General features: G+C 50.6%; 1 protein-coding gene across 2 annotated transcripts in view; it reads left to right on the forward strand.

Annotated features, from left to right (window-relative positions):
• The first annotated feature begins 5,147 nt into the window (after positions 1 to 5,147).
• Mef2 (myocyte enhancer factor 2) overlaps positions 5,148 to 21,060 on the forward strand; it is a 280,733-nt gene continuing 264,820 nt past the window's right edge. Inside the window, exon 1 of one of the 2 annotated variants that reach the window (XM_077658006.1) lies at positions 5,148 to 5,280. The gene's annotated coding sequence lies outside the window, so the exon portion shown is untranslated. The remainder of the gene's footprint in view (positions 5,281 to 21,060) is intronic. The other variant, XM_077657999.1, reaches the window with a different exon arrangement.

Raw genomic sequence — 21,060 nt, forward strand, 5'->3', positions numbered from 1 at the left:
CATTTCTAACTTCGTGAAACTCCTAGTCTAAAACGTCCACCTAATCTGCCGCCACCGGCCAAGTTTACCGTCTCTTCGAAGCCACTCCTTTACCCTGAGGGACCTTTGGCTGTCTGTCCCCAGCATGACATAAAAGGGGTTCTTATTTGTACTTGATTCAGGTTCAGTTGAAGGCAAAACGTTAAGGCGCCCGTGTGCTGTGCGATGTCAGTGCACGTTAAAGATCCCCAGGTGGTCGAAATTGTTCCGGAGCCCTCCACTACGGCACCTCCTTCTTCCTTTCTTCTTTCACTCCCTCCCTTATCCCTTCCCTTACGGCGCGGTTCAGGTGTCCAACGATATATGAGACCGATACTGCGCCATTTCATTTCCCCAAAAACCAATTATTATTATTATTCAGGTTCAGTCAGCGGCCGGTCATCGCCACCGCTTTCTGTTTACTCGTGGGCACATACGATGTGGTGCCGCGTCGTAGAGAAAAGCAAAGAACACACCTCGCCCTTCCTCCGGGTCCCTTGTCGCCGCTCGGGCTTCCCCGCCGGCCCTGATACTAGGTTCGCTTGTGCACACACAAATGGCCCCTTCGCGTGATGCGAGGCCGCCGCGATCGAAGTCCTGTCGCGCGCTCTTTCTTCGCCCCGCTGCTGAACGGCGTCCCGCTCCTTCTGCGGGCCTGCCCACGACTCCCCCCTTCTCCCTTTTTATTTCCTTTGTACCCTGCACGAGCGGTTGCAAGCCCCCTCCTTGTGCCGTCTTCTTTCTTTGTTTCATTTTCGTAAACTTACCCCGGATCACGCTCAGGCACATAGGGCCCGTGGGGAGACCACTTATCTGTGCTCATTGCACCACAAAGTTGCGTGCATCGCCGCTCGTCGGTTTGACCGAGTGCAGCCATTCGCTTTATTTATTCGCTCCGTTTCTGTCTGCGCAGCTCCTGTAGCCCCCGCTTCTCTTCCTGCCTTTCGGTTTTCCTTTCTTCTCTCCTTACAAAGCATTTTCCTTCTGCTTCTTCATTTCACTTCGTGCGATCGTGTTGTGCCTGTATCCATCTCCCCGTATCTTCCTCTCTTATTCACCTTACCCACTCCCCCACCATTTCGGAGAAGCTATCTCCTTCTTTGTTTCTTCGCGTCCGTTCGATATACCGTCGTCGGTGTATAGCGGCGGACGTGTTCGCCCCACTGCCGTCGACGGGGCCCTAGGGGGGCCCCCAGCGGGCGCGTCGCGTTCCGCGACCATGGCGTGACACACTGTGACTTGCCGACTCGGCCGCGCGCACGGGTGGTGCGGGAAGAAAAGGACATGTAGCCCCAACGACGCTTCCCACACGCGTGCTCGTCTTGGCGAACGAAGGCCTCTCCGCAGTGTCAACACGGCGTGCGCTGACCGCTGCTGACGTGACGCTGTAGAAACAAAAGGCGCCCGTGACCGGTGAAAGAACGACAGGCACATTAAATACACTGGGGAAACGGCAGCACGACGCTCGAAGTGGGGAGTCGAAGAGTTAACCAGAAGAGCGTTCCGGTGTTAAGGGGAAAGAAGGGACAGAAGGCTGATGTAAGGACTTCGCTTAGGACATCGATCGTCAGTCCTGAAGGCTTGCCGGGCACCGTTCCGATCACTGAGAGCGTCGCGTTTGCGCGAGCGTCAGATGCTCCTCAGTACACGTCCTCAACTGACGCCGGAGAGGACGCCCGCGAGCTGCATAGTGAGGCGGAAAAGCGGGTGGCCAAGGCACAACGTGGACGCAAGCGCAACACCTCAAGATGTTGGGTGGAGGGCGGTGGATACCCATTCTCCTCCGCCACTTTCCCCGGGTCGATTAGCTTCCTTCGAGAAGAGCTAACGAGCTGCCTCGGCCTTGCTTCGACGCGGGTGGCGCAGGCGAGAGCGCCTAGTTTATAGCGCGGGACATCTCTCGCAGGCGATGTCGTTCGGTTACTTGTATTTTTTTATGCGTTCTGGTTATACACAGTGTTCGCCGCTCGTGCGTTTGGAACTGCTGCGGTCGTTTAGCGCGTTAACGCGAACCTGCTGCGTTCGTGACAGGGGTGGGTTTCTGGAAAAGAGAAATTGTCGAAGCGGGCTGCGTGCATGCGGCTGAGGAAATTGAATTGTGGCCCGCTAATTACTGGTGGTTCGCTGGCGTGCTGTGCACCTAGTTGCTTGAGGCGTTGGCAAGCGCGATGGATTGTGTTGCCCGCTGCTGTCGACGGAACTTCGTGTTGCAATCGCCGGTTAGCGTAACGCTGAGATCACCACGTTTCAGCCATCGGAGCGAACATGCATGCACTGACGCCCGCCTCGCCTCAGTGCGTAAACCCTATAGCGTGCTCGACACCACCGATTGAAGCACCCTGCAACAAGTCGGTCTCTTCTTATCGTATTTCATATTTCAGTTTCTCCTTCTGGTAGCTCGAGCATTATCTACATGTAGCTGTTGCGTTAGCATTAGATGTCGGATCTTCCTACAGCCTTTTTCTGCTACTCTAGTTGGTATATGCCACGCCCTCTCTTCTCAAAGCCAGTGGATATGCTACAGATGCAATGCTCGTCTCTCGCGTGTAGATGCTACTGGCGGCGTTTCGTTAAACCCATCGAGGCGGCTCGCTCAGCGTCCCCTCGCCGTCACAAAGTTCAAGGGCGATGACACTTAAATTTTAGAGGAGCTTGCCCTATCTGTCTGTCTGCCTGCCTGTCTGTCTCTCTCTCTGTGTGTGTGTGTGTGCGCGTGCGCGTGCGTGCGTGTGTGCGCGTGCGCGTGCGTGTGTGTGTGTGTGTGTGTGTGTGTGTGTGTGTGTGTGTGTGTGTGTGTGTGTGTGTGTGTGTGTGTGTGTGTGTGTGTGTGTGTGTGTGTGTGTGTGTGTGTGTGTGTGTGTGTGTGTGTGTGTGTGTGTGTGTGTGTGTGTGTGTGTGTGTGTGTGTGTGTGTGTGTGTGTGTGTGTGTGTGTGTGTGTGTGTGTGTGTGTGTGTGTGTGTGTGTGTGTGTGTGTGTGTGTGTGTGTGTGTGTGTGTGTGTGTGTGTGTGTGTGTGTGTGTGTGTGTGTGTGTGTGTGTGTGTGTGTGTGTTTTCAAGTCTTCTCGGAATGAAAAGTGCAAATTGAGGCAGCGGTTTCTGAATGCATTGCTCTCGAAGACGGCAAACGTGATGCTCCGGTTATGCCCCACTGAGCACAGACCACCTTGTTTACACAGCATTTACAGCATCGAAACAGGTTAGGAGATTAAGAAAGATCTTAAACGATATTAAACGACCTTAAAAGTTAAAAAAAACGTTTTAAAAACGTTAAAGGTTACATCCATTCGTAGGCACGAGGCGGCACTCAGAACGGTAACTAGAGCGGCTTTATGAAGAGCGGAAGAAGGTAAAACCGAAATTTTATATAATCAATGAACTGAAGCTCGAGGATCGAAGGCGGAGGCGGTGCTTCAAATAAATGTATATAAAGCAGCAGAGGGCAAGGACACGAAGGAGGGACGGTTGCTGTCGGCGCACAAGTCGATATCTTCGACGGCAGCGGTTGACCTTCGGAGAAACGGGTGTCGCCTATTTGGCGACGATGGCCGGGGCATCTCTTCGCGACTGAATTATTGAGAGGCCCAATAGACGGCTTCAATGGCGCGCTGACGAACGCATGAATAATAGCTGCGCTATAGAGCGACCCCATAAATATTGGGCGCGGTACAGAGGGCGCATCTTTCACGCCTCCCCGTACGGCGGCTTTCCGTACCATGTTTCTACGAGGGTATATCGACGGGCCCGGGCCCGCGTGTGTGTCTGGGCCAGCTTGATGTTCACCGCTGCTTTCCCGCTCATTTGGGGAAAACCACGGGGAAGCACTTGCGTCCTTGCGCCAATCGTGGCACGTCCCCGTGCAGAGCACCAACGAGATGAGACAAGAAGCTTTTGCTCTGACCGACGAGTGAGCGATAGGCACGGTGGTTTCCGGGCATTCTAAATAGCATCGTTTACCAGGCGTTATTATATCAGAAGAACCGAGAAGTGGTTAAACGTTTAATGCGTTAGCATTACTGCCTTCACTTTATCAAAATCTCTCTGTCTGGTGTAGTGCGACGCCGCCACCCTAAAGATGGCCTCCGCCCACTACCCGCCTGCCTTTGTCCTCTGCCCAACCCTGCCTACCAGAAGCTTCTACCCACCAATCAAACTCACACTTTTGAAACTCACCCAACACCAACCCCCCACCTGCACCCTACAGAGGGCCCTACACACCACCTGTCCACTCACTCCCACCCTTCAGACGCCTCCACCCATGAGAAGCCCAAGCAGCTCTTGAACGAAATTGACGGCGAAATACAACTCAAGAACGCATCATTGTAGAAGCAAAATTTGCAACCAATGCTGCTAAGGCAGAGTTGTCTAATCAAGTCGTATGATTGTCTATGAAGCCTTTAACGCTATCCGTCCACAGTAATTTATGCATATCCGTCTTCTCCCTAGCTCGGCTGCTGTCGATCTAACGCGAGGGAATTTCGTGCTACACCGGTGTTTGCCACCGGGTTCAGGCTCTCGAAGGTACACCACTGGTTACAAATTCTTTTTGGGGAAAAAATGCAACAAATGCCCAGTAATCGCCAAGTAATCGATTGCTGAAAAAAAATAATTGGATTATCCAGAATGTTACACCTCACAAAAAGTAATCAGTGCTTTACAAAAGTCGAACGAAATGTAGAAATGTAATCAATTACATGTAACCCATTACGTATTTGTCTGCCTGTATACAAAGTTGCACGGCAAATATCGCAATGCATGACGTGAAGCAAACTCCAAAAAGAATTTGCTGAGCACTAAGGGTTGGTAGTGCGAATAAGGACGCCGCTTGACGTAATTACTTCCGTGATGCATCCACGAAGCGCCTGTGCTAACATTTTTTTTTGTTTTGTGTTGTTTCCTGTCCTTCCCACCAGCTTAGCGAGGTCGACACGGAAAAAGCAGGCTTTACCGATTTCGCTTATTGGTACCGTGCCGGTAACGTGGTCGGCTAAACACGACGATTTATTTATTTATTTATTTATTTATTTATTTATTTATTTATTTATTTATAGACCGATCGATCGATCGATCGATCGATCGATTGATTGATTGATTGATTGATTGATTGATTTATTTATTTTTCGCAGCTAAGAAGAAACTGGTGGCCGTACTTTCCTGCATTTAACTTTCATACGGTCTGCGCCACGCTTGGCCTACGCGGCGACTGTACCCCTAGCCAGCTACCAGAGTGTGTGTCGCCGCTACATAACGACGACAACGTCTTGGTGAGTCACCGCACGCGTACATTTCAACCCTGCGATAAGCATGCGTTCGTGGCTAGTCACGAGTGCAGCGCTCACGTACGAACTAATGAATGCTGTATGCCACCTCTGTAGTGTCAGCACGACCGCTAGAGAGGCACAGTGCGGGAGGTGCCATGTTTACCATCCGTGAAAGTTGGCGGGCAAACCAGCTGACATCTGCCTCTTCACGCTCACCGAGCTTCATTCGCTGCTGTGTAGTGAACTGTGCAGTTAGCGATGACGTAAGCGGTAATTTCCTTCGCTGACTCTGCATTGTGAAGAGAAGGGTGTGTGCTCGGCTGCTGTTATGAGGACGTGATGGCGACTCCTCCGCAGCCTGTGAAGAAAGTGGCGTCTGCCGCAGAAGCTCTCCAGAGGAAGCTAGCAGATGTTACTTTTCTTTTACTGGTTCCGGCCCTGCTTAGTCGATGCGTAAAAAACGCCACGCGTTAGGTTCCGCTGGCGACAAAGCGTGCGGCACGCAAGTGCATCTTTACTGAATGTACGCCAAATGTGATCAAGCATGAGCGCCTTAATCTGGGGTAGGTTCGAGGCAGTGAAATAATTGGCGCTGCAAAACCAACACCCAAACTGCTTTCTTTCCTTGTTGTACATAATCATTCAATCCTGATTATGCGTAACAAAGTCATGGGGAAAATTTCCCGGGGAAATGCAATGAACCTCCATTCGATAGAACAGTGCTGGTCTTGTCCCCACCTCTTGTCTGTGGCCATGTACAGGTTGGACCACAAGTAGGGGGAACGCTTGAACACGTGGTTATTGATGATGGCAACGGTGTGTGGGCCAGTCTCTTCGCATCGAGTGGACATGCATGAGCTGTCCTGGTTCTGCACCTAAGGTAGCGTCATCTGGGGGCGCAGCTGGAGCAGTGTCTGGATCCTGTCACATTCCATGTTGACGCTGTCTACATGAGGCGCCTGCAGATGGTATAGCATGGGTAAACGAAGGGCAGATGTACACGGAAAAGCACGAGCAGTCTCTCATAGCGAAAGGGCGAAGAGATGCCGGGATAATGAAACATGGGGCATTGGGGGGGTACGGCAGGCATGAAGTACTGAGAGGTATTTGGAAAGCAATAATGGTGCCGGGGCTTACTTTCGGGAATGCGGTTCCGTGCTTAAGGGCAGAAGTTCAGTCGAGATTAGAAGTAAATCAGAGAGCTGTTGGAATATTAGCACCAGGTGCCCACGGGAAAACCACGAACGAGGCAGCACAGGGGGATATGGGCTGGGCATCGTTTGAAGCACGGGAAGCTCAGAGTAAAATACTATACGAAGAACGCCTGAGGAAATTGGACGATAACAGGTGGACAGCTAAGGTATTTAAGTACCTATACAGAAAGAGCGTTGACTCACACTGGCGGAAAAGAACTAGGAAGCTAACCAGTAAGTATGCCAGACACGAGGACGGAGAAAGAGCAATTAACGACAGGTTAAAAACGCGGAAGGTAAAAATTGGATAAATTCAATGGAAAATAAGCTTAGTGTAGAGCTCTATCGATACTGAAAAAGGCAGATCAGGAAGGAAGCGTTTTATGATAACTCAAGAGGCAGTGCCCTGCTCTTTGAAGCTAGGTCAGGGTGTCTTAGAACGCGCAGCTACAAAAAGAAATTTAACGAAGAAGATAACACATGTTCTGTGTGTAGTAAATCTGTAGAAAATAGAACATCTCATGCTAAAATTTGACGGTATTTAACACGATGTCGATGCAGGCACAGTCACTCTTCCCGAGGCCCTAGAGATAACAATAGTCATGTAAATAAATCTGCGGTGGAAATTAGCAAAAAGCGATTGGAAGATTGGTGGCTCAAAAGCAGAGAGGTGACATAAGGTTAAAAGTGTAGGAAGACGAATTTAAAGAAAATGGCGAATTTTAACAACTTACACCGCAGTTATATAAAAATAAAGGGAAAAAACTGAGCATGGTGGCAACTGCCATCACCCGTTTCAAAGGGGACGCTCCTAGCTTCCATCCATCCGTCCATCTAACTAGTGTTCCTATGTATGCCCCTACAGGGAGCAGAGTTGCGCGACCGATTTCCCCGCGTCCCTCGTAATGATCTTCGCAGAGCGGCGATCACATGATACCGCTGACGTCAAATGATCAAATCCGTGGCGGCGCAGCCAACTTCTCAGGGGCGGCGCTGCTGCTTCGCATTCTCAGATTTCCCTGAGGGGCCACTTTCAGGCACTTGGCGCCATCTACCTGCGCTCTGGTACAGGTGCTGTCACTAGCGGCGAGCGGTACATGGTAGCGGTAGCGGTAGCGGTACTCGCTGTGCTAAATGTCTTTGTTTAGCATAGCATGTACTATGTTCCACTCATAAATGCTTGGCGATCCCGTTCACACCACGACGCAGGAAAACACTGGGCAGATCACTGAAGATTTCCGGACTAGCTAGGTGATGACTGAGTTCTCAGTGTAGGGTTTTTATTCGAAAAAATGCTAGACTCTTGCATCAGTGGCTGCGAATATAAACAGTTCAGGGGAAATACGTTGCTTCTGATGCATCGAAACTTAAAGCCTAAAAAAAAAAGCAAGCGAAGCGCAGAACATAGCCGGTGATTCACTAACCGTGTCTCCTGCCACAAGAGAAGCGGCTTCCCCGCAGAGCACAACTTGCATGTACAGGAACGCAACGCAAAGCTAAGATGCCTCGATGCGCGCTCCCCCAAAACTTCCCGCTTTTCAGGGTGGAGACAACCACATCGTCTGCCACGGCGTCCTCCATGTTGATGCCCCACTGGCGACGACGGCAATGCCTCCTGTCGCGTTGAGAGGATTAGAGCACAACTAAGCATTGGCAGTGTAAAAGATCGTCATATTGACGTTATATGATATTTATTTTCAATGCGGAATCGACACGACTGCCTTTATAATGGTGTTATACCACTGCCAACGCGCGTTACCGTTGGTACCATTGCCGATCTTGCCTGGCCGTATGGCCGCGCGGTCGTAGTAACCCGACACAGTAAACAAGAATCAACACGAATAGGAGTTTAAATGGTTGGCGTCACCCTTTAAACTCCATATGCGGAAACATGTGCTCATCAATGAGGAGTAAATATTTGCTAAATTACCTATTTTACTGCCTATACTCAATAATGGGGCATGAAGGAGGATTCTCCTTCTTTTGTGATTTTTAAATCACAAGGGAATCACAATGTCCTCAAGCGCTAGTTTAAGAACTCATTTTTGAAGCACAAAGTTTGCTCACTGACTGTGGTAGAGCCTTTGGAACTCAGCAAAGGTGTAGCTGACAGCTCTCCTGTTTTTCCCATATCGGAAGCGATTCTATTAGCAATCGCCGCTTGGCGCTCCCTCGTACAGGGGCCGACGGCAAACCTTTCTTGTTCTTAGGTTTTCGACAGCGCTTTAAAGGGGGGGGGGGTGGGGGGGGGGGCTAAGGTAGAAAGTTTAAATATTTTGTCCGGACATTTAATAAAGTTACTATCACTCTCCGGATAAATTTACCGCCCCCCCCCCTTTTTTTTAGTGTTTCACAACCACCTTGGACTTGAAACACTGAGTGATGCATTAGAAGAACTATTGTAACTACGCAACGCTGATGATGCCACGACTCATCGCAAAGTCGTCTTCATAGGTATACGTTTGCTGTACCGCAAAACACGGTATAGAGACACGTGTTACTAGCAGCTTCGCATCTAAATTTAGACAATGTCGTAGATATAGCCGTGAGAAAGTTTAGTTCTGCCTCGAGGAACGAACTGCGACGTACAGGGGTCTCTCTGGGCCGACGTCGTTCGCGACTTCTCATTGGCTCCCGCGCGGACTTTGCGCGCAGCCGTCGCGTGCTCTGCAGCGCACGGAAAGCAAGGCTCCACGTACGCTCCTCTGCGGAGCGGCTCTGTCTCGCATGTCGCCCACGTTTCCTTCTTTATTTTCCTTTTCCCCCTTCTTTCTGGCCCTCTACGAGGGGGGCCACACCCTCCAAGAGCTGCGCAAACAGCGAGATCTGCCGTCCGGCGGGACCCGTCCCTTATCGCCGCCGTCCAATGACTGGCCCCTGCGTTGCGACCGACCGCGGGACACAAACGCTGATCTCGGCCGAGAACCATTAGGCGCCGGAGCTCTCCTCTTTTTCCTTTTTCTTCCCCCCCCCCCCCCCCCCCCTGTATACCTTCTACCTTGAGTCCGTGCCTGCTCCTTCCTTTCTCCCTTTTCCACCTACCTTTCGTTTGTATTTTTTTTTGAAGGTGGGGGGGGGGGGGGGGGGGGGGGGGGGGGGGCCGAGCGCACCCGCAGTACGTGTAATGCCTTCGATACACGAACGTTGCTTGCCGCTCTAGTTTTGTATCTGCCAGGTTCCCGTCTTCCCTTTCTTCCTTTCCTTTCCTTTTTGTTTTTCCTCGGGTATACGCTCCGTTTCGTAGCATAAAAAAAAGGGGGAGACGCTGTTTGCTCTGTGCAATCGATTGACACCGCCGTCAATATCGCTTCGATGCATTTGCTCGGCCTGCAATGGCGATGGAGCAACTGCGCGCAGGGAGCTGCGGTTCAGGAGTGCGTGTCTGTGTGCGTGCGTCTGTGCGTGCTGCGACAAAAGGCAGCCGCTGTATGGCAGAGGCTCGGTCGCTATAGACACGGCATGCGAGCGGGCGGCCCACTATCCCTTCGCCGATTTGCCCACCTTCTCTGCGCCTACTACGGCCAAACTCGCTACGCGTGGGCGTGTTTGCCTGTTAGTCTCGACAACGAGATCCTCATCGGCCCGTTTCTGCGCACGCTTGGACGACTCCCGCTTCCCCCCCCCCTCTCTCTCTCCTTCCGCTGCACCCTCACCTTTCTTCCTCCTCCTAACCACGCTGTGTTTTGCCGGCACAGTTTACCCTTTAAAGGTTCCCCCGATAAAAGGCGCTCCATCGCGGTGGCATGCAAGTAAACATTCGGCCGGGAAACGGCGAAATCGGGTTTGAAGTCTGAGCTTTCGGCCGCTGGAACGTTAGAGGTTAACTCGCGGCGCGGGTAATGCATGAACAACACCGCGGTTGCTTGCCAAGACCGTCGCAGTTCGAGCCGCGCACTTAGTCGCTTCGTGCGTCACTCAGAGGCGCCGTTGCCGCAGAGAGGCTTACCTGGTCGGTGCTCAGGAGACTCAGGAGCTTGCTGCAAGGCAGGCGTGGATCGCCGCTGCGTTTTACGAACTGGTGAATTTCGCTGGTTCCGATAAAGGGCACCAGGGACTCGAGGTTTTGACCGGGCATCTTTTCTACAGCGAGAGCTGTTATGCGCCCGTCCCTGGCTTTCACGTCGCCATCGGCGTAACCGGCATGGGTGCGTTAATGACATCCACGCACCGGGTGGATGTCATTAACGCATCCACCGGTCATTAACGCGCTCGCCATATATCACGGTCAACCTGGGTCGCATGAGCCAAGGGGGTGCTCTGTTCGGAACAGCCGCCTGCCAGTGGTGCAGGGGTGCATCACGTGACCACTGCACCAGCGCGTCAGCAAAATACTACCATAACTAAACGCCTAAAGAGCTATCGCTGCACCTCGCGTTACACAGTTGTAAACGTCCTGCGAATTTTTTTTACGTTCTTGTAGTTCCTTGTAAGGTCCTTGTAAGGTCAATGTGCCTGTCCCCCTTCTACCTAATAAAGCCTCATTTCATTTGACTTAGTTTCACTTTCGTCGACAGAGTACATCGGATTCATGCGCCGCTCGCAGCATGGCACTTCAACAAGCACACCATCCCACTTTCTGCTCCTTTGTTTTTCCATTTCTACAGTTGCAACGAAAGTAGATCAGCGCCCTCTACCGTTCACTTTCGTTGCGTGTCGCTCGTTCCCGTTTTGGTCCCAAGCCCTTTGGCTGCTGATCTTAGGGTGGACGAACAACGGGGCATACGTGCTACTGACGCCGCTAATTGCATTTAGACACGATGATTTATCTGAACAAGAAACGGAGGAGAAGCTAACAGCCTCGTTAATATGCCGGGTATGCGCGTTGCGTTAACGGAGGCTAATACCCGACCAGGGCATTTAGGTACGTCGTGCACACACTGCGCGCGTTAACATGTCCAACATTTTCGGACAAAAATTTTGAAAATTAGAAAATTGTAAGACACTGCATGTTGTGGAAATATTGAAGGTAATTATCCATTCTTCTGATATGTAGCAAAATCTGTCTTCTAAAGTATTCCCATCGATCGCATCTAACTGTTAATGCTGCCATAGAAAACCAATGGGGGGACGCTTTTGGCGATAGGAAAAACTTTAATAGAAAAAAATAAAAGAGTGCCGTCGTGTGATCTGCGGTTATAATGATCTTTGTAGTCAAATCTTTCATTATATGAAAAAATTGCGTCCATACACGGTTTCCTGCTAAAAAAAAATTTTTTTGTCGAGAATTGTTGAGTATGCCTCTAGGCGAAGCAAGACTGGCAAGCCATGTGTGCACCCCTGAGCGTTTTATTTCGCACTGTGTTTTCCAACTAAAGGACTTCTCGTCAGGCACCGTGCTTCTTACGCCAACCCTGTGCAACCTCGGTGGCCACATACACCCGCTCACGCTTGGCTGCACTTAACCGATCCGCGACGCACGCCTCTCTGCCACATTCATTTATCCTCTTTTCCCAATTCCCCTCCTACCGCTGTTATGCGTAGCTCTTTTTACGTACTTGCCAAGCATGGAATCCCGTTTTGGACATCTCTGCCGGACTGGCTATAGTTCAGCGAATCAAGACTGCTAAACAAGCCGGGTTGCCTTTTGTAGCATTCCTGTTTATAGCATACTTTGCGAGTGTCGTCTGGCTTGGGCGTACACACGAACACGACGCGCTAGTTTACTTACGTTCGCAATTTTCTAAGACCAACAAAGTCCCCCGTCTCGAGAAACATGTCACAAGATTGGAAACGACTGTTTCCTGCGTCACGGTATGGCAGCTCTTCCGTGTCAACACGATTCGCTATTAGAGAGGCGTTCGGGCGGATATCATTATAGCATAGACGGCCCCGACTGGACGCCGCAAAATGAAAATTCAGTGAAAGCTAAGCGTAGAAAACGGGAATAAATGTCGCGAAGTCGTCCTTGAGGAGGCCATCAGATGTGAAACCCGACTCGAGTCCTCGCCGGCGAGACGAGAGGCTGACTCTGCGCCCGCGAAAGCAATCTTCTTACGAGGAGGCTCGATCGGTGCTTCTGCTCAGCGAAGGAGGGAGAGAGAGAGAAAGAACGCGTGAGAAAACCGTGACGACTATAAACGAGCGAGGACGTTTACTTTTTTTCTGTGCGTCCCGTCGTCGCCGTCTGTTTTCTCGGAGAATGCTGCTGCGGGCGCGTTTGTGTGCTCTATGTGCGTGTGTTTGCCTAGGGAAGGAAATGTAACGTGATCGGACACGGCTGTTTGCCGACGGCGCGGTCGTCCGCTATAGCTCGACCGCCGCTTCGACCGACGTTGCTGTAGCGAAGGAATCCAGCGAGAGGGCGCTCTCACAACCCATTGCTCGGCTGCTCGATGCCGAAGCCAGACCAGCTGGCCGGACCTAAGCTTGAGCCGTGGCTGCTCACACTTTCCCTTCCTCTTCTCGTTTCCTTCTTGAAAGGGAAAAAAAAAAACTTTCATCACGCAGTGCGGTCGGGAACGAAAGCAGGCTATAGCAGTTCCGCGAATTTTCGTCCCTGTTACTTTTTCTCGTGCTCGCTTGCACGCATGACGGCGAAGCTGTTAGCTGAAGGACCGTGGTTTTTCAAAGACTCAAATGGCTGTTGCTTCTCGAGGTTCCGCTCCCCTCGTTTCTTTTGATTTATGTCTTCCTCTGTTTTTCTTCATCCCGTTCTCAAAAATGTTGCGCGAGTCTGCATCCGCGTGCGACAGGGCGTGGGTGGAAAGGGCCGCGTTGACGCTCATCTGTTGACAAAAGCGTCCGAGGTAACTTACTGATGCATTATAGTTGTGTGCTTAGCGCGTGGCTGAGGGGTTCTACAAGAAGGTAATGGTGGCTGGACGGTTGTACACGGTCGTGGAAGTTAGTGTCTCCGCGTAGAACGGAGCCTTCAAGTGTAACACACTATTATTATAACACAAAATGAGAAAGCTGACAGGTACGTGAAACAACGTACGACATTTAACTGCGAAAGCACTGCTAGCGTCACCCCTTCCTTTTAAATATGACTTTCGTTAAAGCGAAGCTTCCAGGTCAACCGAAGAGCCTCGACTCCCAAGAGCCCCCTCCCCACCGCTACCCCATAGCTAGAGGCCTGCCGTTCCACCCACAGCCACCCTCGATCCACCACCCCAGCCTACACAACCCAGCGACCTGCACCCTCCTGAAGCGCCATCCTCAACCCATACACGCAACTCTACCATTCAAAAGCGCCACCCACCAACTACCCATCGACAAATCACCCGCCTCTCACCTCGACAAGGCCACAACCTACCAGAAGCCCACTCAGAAGCGGAAGGAGGAGGAGGAGGAGAAAGCGTTTATTGAAACACTGTAGTGATTTGGGACATAGGGAGATGAGGATGGTTGTTGCGCTTGGTGGCAGTTCCTATTCCAGGACGTCATTGGCCGCCGCCGCCGCTGGCCGAGCTCCTCCCAGCCCTCCGTATAGTTGGCACGAGGCAAACCAGGGAAACGGGCTCTCGGTGAAAACTAGCGACGCGCTTATGTTGGAGGAAGTGGCGGTTGCACTGGCCGCCACCCACTCCGAGGCAGTATAAATAATGTCGGACTCACAGATGCCTGCCGAAATTAAGTGAGGGCTAGGATAGCGCCACTCGCCCACACAATATTATTGGCAAATGAGAGCAATTCTGGTTAGGCATACCCTTAAGGCTGAGCTTAAATGTCCCCTCAATTTTTTTTACTAGTAATAATAATAATAATTGCTTTTTTGGGGGAAAGGAAATGGCGCAGTATCTGTCTCATAGTAGTATATGAGACAGATACTGCGCCATTTCCTTTCCCCCAAAAAAGCAATTATTATTATTATTACTAGTAAAAAAAAATTGAGGGGACACTTAAGCTCAGCCTTAAGGGTATGACGCGATAGCTGAATGGGTTAATTCCCCTATATGCAGGTGGTAATTCCTTACCTTATATTCATAGGCCTCTGGAGCCTCGTATCCCTCCTGGCGCAGTGGTGCAGCGGTTAAGCGATGCGCCACTGCCCTGCGATGGCAGGTGCTCCCAGCGGTGGGGCCTTGTGTGACGCAGGTTGCTCACTATGCGGTTGGGAGGTTGTGATGATGCCCCAGGGTCACGTGGCATGGGTGGCCCACCTGCCTCCTAGGTTGCTCTCTGAACACCACCTGCCAGAGTCATGCATGTGATTTCGCTCACAGCACCGACGCCGACACCAGATTTTCTGGTGAACGCGGCCTTTCACGCTATCACGCTAGAACATATGGTATGACCGCCCCCGGTCACCAGGGGGTGGAGGGGAAAGAGGCCGCCCGAGCGTTCCTCCCCCGGGGTTCCACGCAACCCCCCCCCCCCGATTCTGCCGCTCCACTCATACCAATCCCGCTAATCTCTTACGCGGAGATTACAAACCATCTATACGCCTCTGCAGGAGGGTGCTCCCGGGACCCGCCAAGGGTCTGCACAGAACCGAGCAGTGCCACATTAGACGGCTCAAAAGCCGGTCTTTCCTAAATCCAGCCACACTAAAACACCTGGACCCGACATTAACGGGCAAATGCAAACTCTACGGGAAGTATTCTGACCCACGTCGCATAGTGTGGCCCTGTATAACACAAACATAGACAGTATAAGCAAGCAGTGGGAGGAAAAAGGGACGGCGAAATGGAATTAAAAGTGCTGTGGACAAGTAAGCTGCCGTGCAGAAGCCACATTCTCCAGCCACGTCCCCACCATACCCCCCTACCCTACCTCGAGGACTGTCCCGACATCGTCCACCACCCTTGACACACCTTCGCCCTGCACAAAAATTATGCCGCGTGTGTGAAGTCTGCGCTTAGAGCCAGGGCATTCAGTGTTGTGAATGCACCCAAGTAATCATCGAGGTTAATCCAAATGCTTTCGCAGAATTATCGCATCAGATGGTTGATCGTCCCGTAATATTTTTCCTTGTCTGTTTACAATGTTGCCCACCTAATGACTCAGCAACAGTATGAAGCCCCGCAGTGAAAAAAGTAGCGAAAGTACAGAAGTCAGAAGCAGCTCGAACAAAATTGTGACCGACCCAGAGCTCAAAACTTTAAAGCCCTTTTTGGTATCACTCTCAGGCAGTATAGCGTCGGGAGGATGTTCGGGAGAGGGGGGGGGGGGGGGGGGGAATTATTTGATGGAAAAAGGAAACCATGTAAAATTGAGCCTTGAAATATATCATCGGGGGACATGGCGTTTCACGTAGCATGAGCCAGGACACAAAAGCATATTTGTTCACATCCAAGACTGAAAACGGCTCGAAAAACGGGACAAGACAGGGAGAAGCGACATACACAGCACCGACCTTACAACTGAGTGTATTTCATGCGAAAGCGCAATAAATACAGGAAGTACACATAAAACCATGAACCAACTGGCCCAACAATCCTCCCTTTTGTTGTTCACATCGTATGGATGGAACCGATATCAAGTCATCGTGCTCAACCCTGCGTCTTCAGGGTACTTTACTGTGTTAAGCACTAATTACTTTATTGCAGTTATTAAGTCTAGGACGTAGGGCGCAAATAGCGCAATTTAAAAAAAAACAGACAACAAAAGCTTTGCTCTGAAGTTCTGTAGTCATTTTTTCGTGCCTTCAACACCACGTGTAAATCACCGGAGATGCCCGAGATTGCGGCCAATTGCGTGTTCTGATAACGACTATACGGCTGTTTCAGCTTGGAAGTAAACATGCTACGCCAGCCACGGTGCACCACAACATGCCTTCATTTTCCCCCTCTTAGTTCAGAACACAAAAAAAAACAAAAACCACCACATAGACTAAAGATGCCGTTACCGATGTCACCTCGCTAGGGGTATCTTTTGGATAACTGTCCACGGGAGTTAAAGGTGTCGTTGACCTTTGCATTCATGGTCGCAGTAGTAGTAGTAGGATGCTTCACAGAACTCAGTGACGTCTGCGCTACAGGATTACCACGTTCCCCTGATCGCCAATGAGAAGTGCTTTTTCAAGTCATGTGACCCGTTTTGTGGTAAACAAGCTGGAGAAGAGACCCTCTCCCTTCTGATGAGAGGGAAGGAAAAGAAGCCGTGCAGCCTTCACTGCAACTTTTTATCCCGAGATATGGACCACATACTCAGGAATTTTCAACCGAAAACTTTATCGCATCTCCAAAGTACAGAAAATTACCGATTAAGCCATGCCGATTAATCAACGATAAGCTACTCGTAAACGTGTAGGGCCATAGCTCACAATAATTAAATTTACTCTCGCAAAATGCACTTTAGTTTTTAAACTGTCATCCCAAGTAAAACAAAAGGTGCAGCTTATGTGCGAAATGAATGGACCCAACGGCATTAATTCGGTCTCTGTAAGCTTCAATTCGACTTCGACTTGCGCTGTTATGTCGTGCACAGTAAACAAATAAAAGCAGGTGTGAAGTTTCAAGGTGAGGCCTAAGCAACTGCTTGTTTTTATTATTTCATATGAGATTTTTATGAGGGCCTACCAGGGACAGGAGCTACCTCCCACTAGCGGAATAAAAATGTTCGGCTTTCACCAAATGCCCCTGCGCCTCAAGCTTTACGCATAACTTTCTTGCTATGCCAGAAAGACAATCTTGATATGTGAAAGTTGGTTTTGACGAAAGGATAGCGCGCAGTAACTTTCACTTCTCGATGAACCGAAGTCGTTGATTCGAAAATGTCTCACAAACTACCACCTTTTTCCTCGCGCTGTATGTCACCAATATTTTTCATTTAATTGCCAAGGTAAAGGCTTTATATTCTTTCATTTTGACGTTTCCACGCGCCACACAAGCCCTCAGAATTTCGTCAGAACCCCCCCCCCTCCCTCTGGGTTTTTTTCTTCCCTAATCGCTTGCTACTGACCGGAGCGCGCTTTCCTAGGGTAAAAGAGGAAACAAAACGAATAAAAGACAGCATGCTAGGCCGGGCGTCAGTGATAAACACGGCAGTTACACCATCCCGCGGTGTAACACGGGGTGTCCGTTGCATCGCTCCGACGCCGCTGCCCCTCCCCCCCCCCCCCTCATGTTTATTTGCGCTGCAGTACCGTTCTCTTTCCCTGGCCGTCTGCAGAACGGCGAAGTCTGGACGGAAGGCCGAGAGGCGCGGTCGTCTGGGTAACACGATCCCCTCCGCTCCTCCGCAACTCACCTCCCAGGCTCCTGCCACCGGAAAGGGCCGAGGAGGAGAGAGAGAGATTTCCCTCGCGTTTCTCACAGATTCCTTCTCTACCCTCCCCCCCACCTCCCTCCCCACTTCCGACGCCCCTCTGGTACCAGGCGCCCCCTGAGTGCGGAATGTGGCTGCAGCCATCCTTCGCACTTGGGATTGGTCCGGCCGCCTTGCAGCCGCCGCCGCTAAGTCTTGTTTGTCTGCGACTGTTTGCTCGATGCGCGCATGTGCGTGCGTACGCGCAGCGTTTTGTTCGTACTTTGCTGCTGGCTGCCCAACCGCGTCGCTCACCCGACGACGAAGACGACAGTCGCCATGCGGGAACGCTGCCAGGGCCGCCGGGACGCGGGGTACGGTGCGCCCTAGGCTTGGGCCGCCGTCGCTCGTCGCTCACCTCATTCTCTCTCTCTGCCTCAGCCCTTCCCCCTCTCTCCTTTCTCGTCGTCGTCTATTTTCTTCTTCTTCTTCTTCTTCTTCTTGCGCAGTTTCGCCTCCTCCTTTGTTTAGGGATTGTCGCAGCCTTACCGATTTACTTGCTTTTTCACTGGCGCGGCTTTGACGCCTCATAGGTGTGTACCTGGAGACATGGCGGCCCAGCTGAGTTGCCCTGCATCTGCCTCTGCTGCCGAAGGAATGTGCGTCTTTTCGATGGTCCACGGTTCAGTCGAGGGCTTGAAACCAGCGAAAAATTGCGCAAAAAAACAGCGAAAAATTGCTCAAAAAGAAATAACTTTACTTCCCGTTGTGCCCAAACTCGACGCCGCTATAGTCAGAAGTGCAACGCCAGCTCCCGGCCTCTCACAGTTCCACACTTCCAGATCCACAGGCCTGTGTCGCGTGACTACACATAGTGAAATCTCACTGACCAGCAGCCGCACATCAAAAGTGCCATCGTCCATACTGCTTGGTGTGTACTCAGAAGGTGATCACGTGATGCTGGAGCATCGACGTCCTTCTGAAGCGAGGACATGATGCGTCGAGCAGTAGTTACCCGCACCTTGGCGCCCAACGTGGGGGTTATATTGAATTATTAAATCGATGTTTTATTACCTTCATGAACACACAAAAAACACCAAACAGTGCTTTGTCACCAGTTTGCACCAAACAGTTTTAATTAGCGCTGAAGCTAAAATGTCAGTAGCTCACAGAGACCTAGAACGGTTCCCCACTTTGGTACCGTAGGTGCCACGTTGGTTGGCGTCGTTTTCTGGCGGTCCACTGTTTCCCCGTCGCTCAATTTACTGCTCTGCATAAGGGAGCATGATATCCTAGTCTAAATCCAAAAAAAAAAACGCAGTGGGCATGTGCCGGGCAAGCAATGCAAACGCAAGCTAATCAATAGTCCCTTCAGGTAAGTAAGTGGATTCCAAGAGAGGGCAAGCGTAACAAGGGCGTCAAAAAGTCAGGTGGAAGGATGGGACTAGGAAGTTTTCGGAGGTAAGGTGGCCACAACCGCCACAGGACAGGGTTAGTTAGAGGGATATGGGAGAGGCCTTTTTCCTGCAGGGGACTTAGTTCTGATTATGATAATGAAGATGATGATTATTAATGAGCATAAATACAGGAACGCCTGGTCTTACTGCCCCAAAGACAGCAAATGGCTGCACGAATTAAAATATACGATCAAAGTTATTTGCGCGTGGCCCTGGCGGTCTGCGCCTTGTCCTGTCCGTCGCACATGCGCAGCCTGAATTCCTTCTGCATCCTCTCTTCCGGTGCGTGACCTTTCCATCCTCTAAGCTCACGGTTTTTTGTGTTTACTGCGTCCCTACCCGCTCGCTGCTCTCCCTTTCATTATATGGCCACGTGTCGCGCTTGCAAGCTCGATAAGCCGTTAACGTTACGTAACGAAAACTCCGGCATCGCTGCGTCGTACCGGCTCACCGCTTTCACCCTTTTCTATTTTGGTTAACGCCATAAGCCACTGCGGACTTCGCGAACGTTCTATAAACGTTTGCTGGCAATGCTATTCACGTTGTCGTATTTACCATGTTAAAGACGGAAGCTTAGATTAGTGAACGTTCATTATTGCAGGAGCCGCATTCCGGAATGGTCTCCGCCCTGAGTGCTTACGGAACTACTAAGTGGTCGAGTCCATCTGCAGCTGTCATTCGCCGTGTTTAAATATTTGTCTATGGTATGATGAGGGGCATCGGAGTAGGCTAACCTCTTTAAACCACGCGTTTGCGTCAGAGCTGTTTCCATAACTGAACTGTCTTTAATAACCTGCGGGCTTAGTGAGACGGTGGTACTTCCGTGTAAAATAAAAGAATGACTGATCTCGAGAACCACTACCAAACCCTAAAAACCTTACAAACAGACCTTGATACTGTCCGAACTAACGCCGCCCAGACAGCCAGCTTAGTCTCTGCACTAGAAACACGCCTAGACGACGCCGAAAATCGATCGCGGCGGAATAATCTAATATTTTATGGCCTTGAAGACACTAATGCGGCCGAAACATATGCTGAGGCTGAAGAAATCATCATTCGTCACTGCCAGGATCGCCTTAACATATCAATCGACCCTAAAGAAATAGAACGCGCACATCGCCTTGGACGCCACTCTGACGACCGCTGCCGCCCAATAATAACCAAATTCACGTCCTACAAAACTAAAGACAATATTCTCTCAAATGCCCGGAAACTAAAGAACACATCCTATAGCATCGGCGAAGACTTCTCTCGTTCCGTCCAAACCGCGCGTAGCCACCTTGTAGCATTCGCCAAAGCCAAAAAAGCTAAATTTTCACTTCGCTACAAGACATTGCACATTGGAGCTAAGCGTTACATGTACGATATCTCATCGCAGATGGTTAAAGAGATACCATAGCGGTTACCTCCCCCAAATGTAATCAATACCCGTCCCCGCACTTTACCAAGCAATCATCTTTCGTTCTCTGTAACCTACACTAATATTCGCAGTCTTATGCCGAAACGAGAACGCGTGTCTAGCTTAGCCATATCATCTAACAGCAGTATGCTGTTATTAACTGAAACCTGGCTTACTAATGATATCACTGATGCCGAAGTTATTGCCGATTTGCCGAATTTTTCTGTTTATCGGAAGGACCGCACAGATTCTCGAGGGGGTGGCGTGCTGATCGCTGCTGGCCCAGAATTATCTTGTTCACCCATCCGTCTCCCATTTAACTTAGAGATACTGTGGCTTTTGTGCCGTACTTCACCGCATTCAGTCATAATCGGCGTATGTTATAGGCCTCCGCATTCTAGCCCAAACTTTTCTCGTGAACTTAACAATATGCTAAACCAACTCATGATATCTTATCCGAACGCGCATATTCTTCTGTTTGGTGATTTTAATTATCCAGGAATAAATTGGCTCAACCGTTCTCATTCACAGCCAATCAGTGCAGAATCAAGGGATTTTCTAGATGTTTGTTTGAACTTTAATCTTTACCAACTAGTAACCAGCC

Source organism: Amblyomma americanum, chromosome 3 (genome assembly GCF_052857255.1).
Source record: "Amblyomma americanum isolate KBUSLIRL-KWMA chromosome 3, ASM5285725v1, whole genome shotgun sequence".
NCBI lineage: Eukaryota > Metazoa > Arthropoda > Arachnida > Ixodida > Ixodidae > Amblyomma > Amblyomma americanum.